Below are 9,521 nucleotides of genomic sequence, written 5' to 3' on the forward strand. Positions count from 1 at the left end.
ATATACAAATAAATAAATGAAGACATGGCTCCTCTATTTCTTATATGTGCCTACTATAACATCTTTCTTTTAAAAAGATATATTTTTTCAATTTCATGGAATAATACTTTTTAACATTCATTTTCTAAAAATTTGAGTTCCAAATTCTGTCCCTCCATCTCTCCTCTCCCCACTCCCTGAGATGGTAAGCAATTTGAACATCTCTCTTTTCAATTTACCTTAAATATTTCAGCCAATATAGTGTAGTAGAGAAGAGTCAGGAAGATTTGGATACTTTTGACTTTTTTTAATTAAAGAACTTTTTTTAAAGCCTTTTTATCTTAGAATCAATACTAGTTATTGGTGAGTGATAATCCCTTGCCCAGGGTCACACAGCTGGGAAGTGTCTGAGGTCAAATTTGAACTCAGTACCTCCATCTCTAGACCTGACTCTCAATCCACTGAGCTACCCAGCTGCACCCTACTTTTGACTCTTAATGGCTATATGACTACAGATAAGCCTAACTGGGTTCAGTTTCTTCTTCCCATTCAAAATAGTGGAGTCTTTTTTTTTTTAAATCCTTACCCTCAGTCTTGGAGTCAATACTGTGTATTGGCTCCAAGGCTAGAAGAGTGGTAAAGGCTAGGCAATGGGGGTCAAGTGACTTGCCCAGGGTCACACAGCTGGGCAGTGTCTGAGGCCAGATTTGAACCTAGGACTTCCTGTCTCTAGGCCTGGCTCTCAATCCACTGAGCTACCCAGCTGCCCCAAAATAGTGGAGTCTTAAGAAGACCTTGCAAAGGGCTTTTTGAGAGAATGAATTGAATTCTGTGGGAAAAATATATCCCCTCTCCTTAGCTGTAGGCAGGTTCTTTCCTTTGATGAAAGCTAATGTGGGTGATAGTTGGCTTCTTTTCTGCTGGGTTGGGTTTGGGGGAGAAGTCTTTGGAGAAGCTCAGAGAGGACAAAGGTGAATAACTGGGGAAAGACTGAGAATTAAAGTCGTAAATGGGCAGGCAAAAGAGGTAGTACTGGAGCATAGGTAACCAGCAGTAACAGGCCCTGAAAGGAGGAGCCAGGCCAACAACTGGAGGTCCAAAAACAAGCAAGTCAGCCATGAAACAAGTGTAGAAGGGGAAACTTGGTATTGTTGGGAGAGAAGTAACATGGAAATTTAACCTGCGGAATCCACCTTCTTTGCACTATGAGTCATAGGGACTGTACAAAGTCACTGGAGTAGGGAGAGAAACGTTTTTTATTTTATTATTATTTTTTAAATTTACTCTTTATGAGCTGATATTCAAATCCTTTGTGAAAAACCTGTTCCAAGTATGAAATGTTGTACATTAACTGTTTTTATGTTTATATTTTAATTTATTTTCTTTTGGAAAAAAAAAAAAACAAACCCTTACCTTTCATCTTAGAATCAATGCTGTGTATTGGTTCCCAGGCAGAAGAGCAGTAAGGGCTAGGGCAATGGGGTTAAGTGACCTGCCCAGTATCACATGCTTAGGAAGTGTCTGAGATCAAATTTGAATCCAGGACTTTCTGTGTCTAGGCCTGACTCTCAATCCACTGAGCCACCCAGCTGCCCCATCAACTCTTTTTAAAGGGAATTGATGCTACTTTTATATAGAATGATAGAGACTAAGATTTTAAATTTCCATCTGGATGGGGGCAATGAGCTAGATAAGTGATCACCCATTAAATCCCCTAATCATTTTTTTGTCTGAAGGCAGCTAGATGGTAAAGTGGGTAGAGCACTGGGCTTGGAATCAAGAAGAACAGAGTTCAGGAAAGGAAAGATTTTAAAACCAAGCAAGAGTTAGAGAAAATTACAAAATGTAAATTAAATGGTTTTGATTATATTAAGCTAAAAAGCTTCTGTACAAACAAAAACAATGTAGTCAAAATCAGAAGGGAAACAACAAATTGGGAAAAAATCTTTATAACAAAAAACTCTGACAGGGGTCTAATTACTCAAATATACAAGGAGTTAAAGCAATTGTATAAAAAATCAAGCCATTCCCCAATTGATAAATGGGCAAGAGACATGAATAGGCAATTTTCAGGTAAAGAAATCAAAAGTATCAATAAGCACATGAGAAAGTGTTCCAAATCTCTAATAATTAGAGAAATGCAAATCAAAACAACTCTGAGGTATCACCTCACACCTAGCAGATTGGCTAAAATGAAAGAAGGGGAGAGTAATGAATGCTGGAGGGGATGTGGCAAAATTGGGACATTAATGCATTGCTGGTGGAGTTGTGAACTGATCCAACCATTCTGGCTGGCAATTTGGAACTATGCTCAAAGGGCTATAAAAGGTTGCCTACCCTTTGATCCAGCCATAGCATTGTTGGGTTTGTACCCCAAAGAGATCATAGATAAACAAACTTGTATGAAAATATTTATAGCTGCACTTTTTGTAGTGGCAAAGAACTGGAAAGGGAGGGTATGTCCTTCAATTGGGGAATGGCTGAACAAACTGTGGCATATGCGGGTGATGGAATACTATTGTGCTAAAAGGAATAATAAACTGGAGGAATTCCATGTGAACTGGAAAGACCTCCAGGAACTGATGCAGAGCGAAAGGAGCAGAGCCAGAAGAACATTGTACACAGAGACTGATATACTGTGGTAAAATCGAATGTAATGGACTTCTGTACCAGCAGCAATGCAATGACACAGGACAGCTCTGAGGGATTTATGGTAAGGACCCTACCCACATTCAGAGGAAGAACTGCAGGAGAGGAAACACAGAAGATAAACAATTGCTGGATAGCATGGGTTGGGGTGGACATGATTGGGGATGTGGACTCGAAACTACCACACCAATGCAACTAGCAACAATTTGGAAATAGGCCCTGAACAAGGACACATGTTATAACCTGTGGAAATGTGCATTGGCCATGGGGGGGGGGGGGGTGGGTGAAGGGGAAAGAAGGGGCATGAAGCATGTAAACAGGTTAAAAATGAATATTAATAAATGTTTTTAAAAAAAAGACCAGAGTTCAAATCCAGTCTGATTTATACTTTATGTGACTTGAGGCAAGTTACTTAACTCTGTTAAGTTACTCTGTCTGCCTCAGTTTCCTCATCTATAAAATGAGGATAATAACAGCACCTACCTCCTAGAGTTGTTGTAAGGATCAAGTGAGGTAAAGTGCTTTGCAAACCTTAAAGGGCTATATATATGATAGCTATTAGTATGTCAGGAAGGAGAGTGCACTAAAGTTATTAATCTTGATGGTATGACTGTTCTAGCAGAGTTGATCTATATTCATTCTCATCCTGTGCATTTCTATCTCTGTTCTCAATAGAGGTTCTTTTATATTTTTTGAAGGGTTTTTAACCTGGAGTCCATGACCTTGTTTTTGTTTTTAATTTTTCCCAATTATACATAAAAACGATTTTTAAAATTCATTTTAAAAAATGTTGAGTTTCAAATTCTCTCGATCTCTTCCTTCTTCCCTCCCTGAGATAGTAACCAATTTGGTATAGATTATATCTGTTCAGTAATGCGAAACATATTTCCATATTAGTCATGTTGTGAAAGAAAACATATCAAAATTTTACAAAAAAACAAGAAAAATAAAGTTTTTAAAAGTATGCTTTAGTCTACATTCAGACTCCATTAGTTCTTTCTCTAGAGGTAACATTTTTTCATCATAAATTCTTTAGAAGTGTCTTGGATCATTGTATTGCTGAGAATAACTAAGTCATTTACAATTGATCTTTGCACAATATCTGTTACCATGGGCAATATTCTCCTGGTTCTGTTCATTTCACTTTGCATAAATTCATGTAAATTATTTGAGGTTTTTCTGAGCTTCTCATTTCCTATATCACAGTAGTAATCTATCACAATCACATACTGCAGCTTATTCAGCCATTCCCCAACTGATATGCATTCCCTCAATTTCTAACTCTTTGCCACCACAAAAAGAACAGCTATAAATGTCTTTCTATTTATAGGTTTCCTTTTTGTTTTTTAGCTCTTTGGGATACAGTAGTGGTATCACTGGAACAGACACTTCTTAGCTGTGTGACCCTGGATGAGTCACCAAACCCCAGTTACCTAGCCCTTACCACTCTTCTGCTTTGGAACCAATACTGAGTGTCTACTCTAAAACAGAAGTAGGATTTTTTAATTAAAAAATAAATTAAAAGCCCTTTATAAGTGCAAAAAACAGTTGAGGGTGGAGCAGCATTCAGAAGCCTTTGGCAGAGAAGGGGAGAAGGGGAGAAGGGGAGAAAAGGGCACAGTGCTTCTGGGAGAGGTAGAGGGAGAGGGAAGGAGTCATTGCAACCCTAGAGTGGCACAGGCCAGTGGAGGGATACCAGGTAAGGCAGGGACTCTAGTGTCAATGCCCTGGGGCAAATGATAAACAAACAAACCTATTCTATCCACGCTAATTATACTTCTGGTCCTTGAGGTCTCTTATAAACCAGCAAAGTTTCAATAAAACTGTCTGCCATCAACATTTCTGTTTCTTAGCTCTCTCTTTAGTTTCTGTAGCACTATCCTATCCTTGGTTTTCAGTTATCCCCATTCCCAGACCCCTTCTTCCTACCTCCTAGTTCTATTCTGAGTTCATATTCCATCTGTCTCTGAATGATTCATAGAAGTAACTCTCTAGCCTCAACCTGTCTTTCCTGTCCAGTCCAAGACTACAGACCAGTTTCAAGTGGAGATCCAACTGCCACTTGAAATTAAACTTGAAAAACATGTTATTTTCCATTCTAATCATTTTGTTTTACCCAAATCTTAGTGAATAAAATTATTCGATGTACCCATGCCACACCACCCCTAACTCCAACCTTCCAAAAAGACAAGGGCTGAAGCACTGGGGTAACCAAGATGGGTTTGGTCAAGAATCTGCCCAGATTCAAGGATGTAAGTCCAATAAAACACTTGGTAACTTAAAGGAAGCTAGAGAACTGTTCTTCAATTATGTCATGGAAAGCATTAACTCTGGCTTGTTAGGTACATAGAAATAACATATTGACTGATTATTGGTTATGGGTCAATAGTACGGTGAAGGGAAAGCTGCAATTAATGCTAAGAACCATATACTTCTTAGTTCCCTAGAAACATTAATTTAACTGTTGGTATTCTTGATGTTTGCTCTTTACCAAAATCGACCCATTCAAATAGGGGAAATGAAATATATCGATGTTGACATTCTCACAGTAAATGAAATCAGAAGCTATAAACAAGTTGAAGCTAAATGGAAAGACTGTTCAAAAGTCCTCCCTAAAAAAGGTAGACAAAGGATTTGGTGGAGTTGGTTTCATCACATGCCCAAAGGCAGTAAGAAACTTCATTTCATGAGACACTTGGTTACTTTGCAAAGAACATAAAACAGAGCACCATGAAGATAATTGTTGCTTGTGTGCCACCACTCAATGTAAATGAAGTTCATTTATCCTATGAAGAACTTAACAAGATTGTCCAGATTAAGTCAACATATAATTTGATACTTGGCAATACAAAAGTGACCATAGAAAGGATGGTGAAAATTATTGTTCAGTTCTGTCTGACTCTGTGACCCCACTTGGGATTTTCTTGGTAAAGATATCAAAGTGATTGCCATTTCCTTCTCCAGCTCATTTTATAGATGAGGAAACTGAGACAAAAAAGGTTAAATGACTTACCCAAAGTCACACAGCTAGTATCTGAGGTCAGATTTGAACTCAGGAAGAGGAGTCATTCTAAGTCCACCTCCACTGTGCCACCTAGCTGCTAGTGAAAATTAGGTTGGAAATTAAAATTCAGTATCAAAAAATGAAAGGCTAATGGCTTCTGGACTACTCAGAATTTTCATGACTGTATGTCATAGATTTGTTTTTTGTTTTTAAAAAAGTTTTATTGATATCTTTTATTTTTACATCTAATTCACTTCTGAATATGTACTTCCTGCCTCTTCCAAGGGACAAAGATTAAAATCAAAACTATTCAAGAACTAAACTGGGCAGCTGGGTAGCTCAGTGGATGGAGAGCCAGGCCTAGGCATGGGAGGTCCTAGGTTCAAATCTGGCCTCAGACACTTCCCAGCTGTGTGACCCTGGCAAGTCGCTTAACTGCCATCGCCTATTAGAAAAAAAATAACTAAACACCATAAAACCAAAAAATGCCATAAACACCATAAAAATTAACCAGGTCTTATAGAATATACAGCATTCTGTCCCCATAATCTCCCATCTTTCCAACAAAAAAGTACATTTTATCATTTTTTCTCCATGGTGCAACTTCCTTATTATAATTAAAGAACATTTAGTCTTGTCTTATTTTTCTATTAGCTTAATTATTAATTAGCTTAATTAGAGTCATTGTAAATATCACTTTCCTGGTTCTGCTTATTCCACTCTGCATTTGTTCATAAAAATCTTCCTCTGAGTCTCTGAGTAATATTTCTGGTGTTTTTTTTCTTATAGTGTAATATTCAATTTGATTCACATCACAATTCGTGATATTTATTATATGCCCAGCACATAGTAGGTACTTTAATAATTGCTTTCTCTTTCCCCCCTTCCCTTGATCAATTTTGTTTTCAGTTCTTTGCCACCATAGAAAGTACTACTATGAATATTTTCTTTGTATCTTTAACTAGAACTGGGACAATGTATTTGTGTAGACTAAACAAGGTTTGAAAATTTTCCTTCCTATATGTAACTATCCATGAGAAAATTTTAAGACTTTACTGTAATACACTTAACTTGATTTGCCACAAAATAAATACCTACATGCCATGGAGAGCATTTGTGGCATTTAAAATACACCTCTTAGGAAAAGCAGATTTAAGGACAGTACCATTCAGTGGACAGATATTCAGGCTCATAGTAAGGAAGATGAGGGTTCAAGGCTCATGATTGTGTAACCCCAGGCAAGTTACCTTTCAGTGCCCCTCCAGGCATCTCTCCAAGACTGTAATTTACAGAACAGTTGCTGAAATGTATTGGTAGAAGGAATTTTCTCTCCCAAAGTTTCCTACACAAATTACATCACCGATCCAGACCATTTTTTAAAAAATGTCCTAGATTTTATTTTCTTGTGAATTATATTCTAGGTAGTTGCCTACCCTTAACTGAACACTGCTGATGGAGAGCGTGTAGGTAGAAAAAGGAAAGAAGGGGCTCAGGATAGAACCACTCAAGTGAAAAAGAAAAACCAATGAATGAGAACAAGAAGCTGGGATCAGAAATTTAGAAGGTGAGTCAAAAGAAGGAAGGGGACTATACCAAGAAGGAGTACAGTCAACATCAGCAAAAGAGGTAGGGATAGCAAGGGGTTAAAGATAGGTTTTGGAAAATCTGGCAATTATAAGTTCAATGGTGATCTTGAATAGTACTTCCAATATAGTAATGGGAACATAAACCAAGTTACAAGGGGCTGAAGAGTGAGAGAATGATGGGAAATGGACAGGGATAGTACTGACTCCTCTTCTAGAAATTTGGCAGGAAAAAGGAGAAAAGATAGGAAGATGGGTAGAAGAGGTAGCAGGTTCAAGTAAAATTAGGAGGAAGATACTGAAGATGTATGTACCTTCCTCCACCATTCGGTTGGCAGTATCATGATTTTGTGGAATGACTCAGAAGTCTCTCTCTCTCTCTCTCTCTGCAAACATCTTTAGTAATCTAACCCTCAGTTTCCTCATCTGTTGAATGGAGCCAATAATTCTTCCTTTCTTTTTTAAAAGAGTTTCTGATTCATAGTAAAAGAATTGATATTAAGAGAGAAGGTAAGGATTTAAAAAAAAAAAAAAGAATGCAGGTAGAAGGATGAGCCTTGGGAAGGAGGACCACTTCAATTTTCTCAGACAAGAAGAAAAGAGGACAGAGTGAAAGAAGACGTAGAGAAATTTTAAGGTATGGTGGAGGGGAGATGAGAGAACTCACTCAGAAAGTAAGTTGAAGGCAGGATCATCTGCTGATAGAGAATCAGATCAGGGCCTTGAAGAAAGAGAAAGTTAAAAAGAGAGAACTGAGAGGATTGCTAGGGAATCAGTATCGGATAAATGGAAACATTTTGTTCAATAAAAATAAAGAAGTAGTTGGAATCCAGGAGAAATGAAAGTGAGGGAAGAGAGAGGACAGGAAATTGTGGTTAGAAGGAGCCATTTCAAAGATCAGTTTCCTGGAGGCTGGGCAGATGGTGAGATTTAAAGTTTGACCACCCCACGGGAAAACTGATATGGAGTAGATAGAGGTCATAAGATTTTTAAAGGCTGGGGTTAAGGAACTGAGAAATTAGAGTGAGTTTTAGAGTGGCTATCACTAGGACTATTGATAACAGGAGGAAGGGACTGAGAAGAAGATGGCAATCCAGCTGCCTAGGTCACTGTGGGGCTGGGTTGGGGAGTATACCAAACTCCTCCTAATGCCTTCCTTTATACAGGGCAAACCCTGGACTTTTTGACTCATTCCACTCTTCATCTGCTGCTCTATTTTCAATTCCACTGAACAAGATGCCCAGGACCTGGTATCTGCTGTTTTCTTCCTTCCCACCTTTTCCTCTTCTTTTTGGGTGTTGTCTCTCCTCAATTAGATTATAAACTCCTTGAGGGCAGGGACTGTTTTTCTTTCTATTAATTATATCCCCAGGCTTAGCCGGATGGAGGGCACATAGTTTGCACTTAATGTTTATTGGTTTGCATAGGATTAGAAAGTAGAAGTGGACTGGAAATCTGTAGTTGTCTACCACTAGGATCATCTGTAGAATCAGATAAACACTATGAATTTCAAAGGGGCTCCAAGGTTGTTGAAGGTTAGTAGCAGAGCAAAGTTTTCTATGTATCAATTGAGAGTAAGATAAAGGTTGACTTCTGTAGTCAGTAAAACTGAATGGGACGACATTGAGTGAGAAAAGGAACAACCTGCCTAGGGAGCAAGGATGTACCTTTTAGGGAATGCTAGGTTTCAGTTATTCTTAGAAGGTGACTTTGAAAGGACTAGACCTTAATATTCATGAGGTTTGAATACCTGAATAGGAATGTATAGGAACATGACCCTGATCTCCACTCTTCCTTAGGAGGTCACTTTCCAAGAAGTCAGTTTTGTAAATCTGCTCATCTGATAAATAAGGTGATTCATTCACCTGGGTAGGTTGGGTCTTTTGGAGATTTGTCTCACTTTTGCCTGCAGACAGGACCTTCCCTAAATCAGCAGGAAGGGAGGGATGAGAAGGTCAAAGACTTCTAGAGAAATAGTTGCCATGAGCTTTTTTCCACACACAAAATGGAATGGGAACAGATCTAGACCCATATCAATTATGTGTATATGAGCCAAACTACTATGGATGAATGTATTCTCCATAGCCAGGAGCCTCATTTCCCTTCCTACCTCCTCCAGATAAGTCTTTCTATTGGCAGTATGATGATTTAGTGGGATGAATTAGAAATCTAAAACATTTCATCTCATTCTTTCTCTCTCTCACCAGATCCTCCTCCTCTTTCTCCTCCTCCTCCTCCTCCTCTTCCTCTTCCTCCTCCTTCTCCTCCTCCTCTTCCTCCTTCTCCTTCTCCTCTTCCTCTTCCTC

The sequence above is a fragment of the Gracilinanus agilis genome, chromosome 2 (assembly GCF_016433145.1).
Source record: "Gracilinanus agilis isolate LMUSP501 chromosome 2, AgileGrace, whole genome shotgun sequence".
Classification (NCBI taxonomy): domain Eukaryota; kingdom Metazoa; phylum Chordata; class Mammalia; order Didelphimorphia; family Didelphidae; genus Gracilinanus; species Gracilinanus agilis.